This window comes from Oncorhynchus kisutch, unplaced genomic scaffold, assembly GCF_002021735.2.
Source record: "Oncorhynchus kisutch isolate 150728-3 unplaced genomic scaffold, Okis_V2 scaffold1194, whole genome shotgun sequence".
NCBI lineage: Eukaryota > Metazoa > Chordata > Actinopteri > Salmoniformes > Salmonidae > Oncorhynchus > Oncorhynchus kisutch.
In genome coordinates this window covers 18,505-20,000 of record NW_022263139.1, presented here as the reverse complement: position 1 = coordinate 20,000, position 1,496 = coordinate 18,505, and the positions used below count along the sequence as shown (strand labels likewise).

The 1,496-nt window shown below is 45.7% G+C and overlaps 1 non-coding gene across 1 annotated transcript; it reads left to right on the top strand.

Moving 5' to 3' along the window:
- Positions 1-64: 64 nt before the first annotated feature.
- Positions 65-137, top strand: trnar-ccu (transfer RNA arginine (anticodon CCU)). Its single transcript has one exon. It is a non-coding gene; the product is annotated as a tRNA-Arg (tRNA).
- Positions 138-1,496: the final 1,359 nt, after the last annotated feature.

Here is a 1,496-nt window from a genome sequence, read left to right as displayed (position 1 = left end):
CTATCCAGTACACATTGTTTTTACTGCTTCTATCAGTTCGTACTGTTTGCAGAAGGTAAACAGTACCCCAGTGGCCTAATGGATAAGGCACTGGCCTCCTAGGCCAGGGATTGTGAGTTCAAGTCCCATCTGGGGTGGATGGAAGCAGAGTGGCGCAGCGGAAGTGTGCTGGGCCCATAATCCAGAGGTCGATGGATCGAAACCATCCTCTGCTAACCAGATTTTTTAAAAAATGAAACGCAAGCAGAAATTAGAAAGCTAAATTGAATTTGCGTCTCTCAGTGCTATCCAGTACACATTGTTTTTACTGCTTCTATCAGTTCGTACTGTTTGCAGAAGGTAATCAGTGCCCCAGTGGCCTAAGACACTGGCCTCCTAAGCCATGGATTGTGAGTTCTAGTCTTTTCAGAAATGGCTAGGAGCAGAGTGGCGCAGCGGAAGCGTGCTGGGCCCATAACCCAGAGGTCGATGGATCGAAACCATCCTCTGCTAACCAGATTTTTTTTTAAATGAAACGCAAGCAGAAATTAGAAAGCTAAATTGAATTTGCGTCTCTCAGTGCTATCCAGTACACATTGTTTTTACTGCTTCTATCAGTTCGTACTGTTTGCAGAAGGTAATCAGTGCCCCAGTGGCCTAAGACACTGGCCTCCTAAGCCATGGATTGTGAGTTCTAGTCTTTTCAGAAATGGCTAGGAGCAGAGTGGCGCAGCGGAAGCGTGCTGGGCCCATAACCCAGAGGTCGATGGATCGAAACCATCCTCTGCTAACCAGATTGTTTTTAAAAATGAAATGCAAGCAGAAATTAGAAAGCTAAATTGAATTTGTGTCTCTCAGTGCTATCCAGTACACATTATTTTTACTGCTTCTATCAGTTCGTACTGTTTGCAGAAGGTAATCAGTGCCCCAGTGGCCTAAGACACTGGCCTCCTAAGCCATGGATTGTGAGTTCTAGTCTTTTCTGAAGTGGCTGAGAGCAGAGTGGCGCAGCTGAAGCGTGCTGGGCCCATAACCCAGAGGTCGATGGATCGAAACCATCCTCTGCTTACCAGATTTTTTTTTAAATGAAACGCAAGCAGAAATTAGAAATCTAAATTGAATATGCGTCTCTCAGTGCTATCCAGTACACATTGTTTTTACTGCTTCTATCAGTTCGTACTGTTTGCAGAAGGTAATCAGTGCCCCAGTGGCCCAAGACACTGGCCTCCTAAGCCATGGATTGTGAGTTCTAGTCTTTTCTGAAGTGGCTGAGAGCAGAGTGGCGCAGCGGAAGCGTGCTGGGCCCATAACCCAGAGGTCGATGGATCGAAACCATCCTCTGCTAACCAGTTTTTTTTAATGAAACGCAAGCAGAAATTAGAAAGCTAAATTGAATTTGCGTCTCTCAGGGCTATCCAGTACACATTGTTTTTACTGCTTCTATCAGTTCGTACTGTTTGCAGAAGGTAATCAGTGCCCCAGTGGCCTAAGACACTGGCGTCCTAAGCCATAGATTG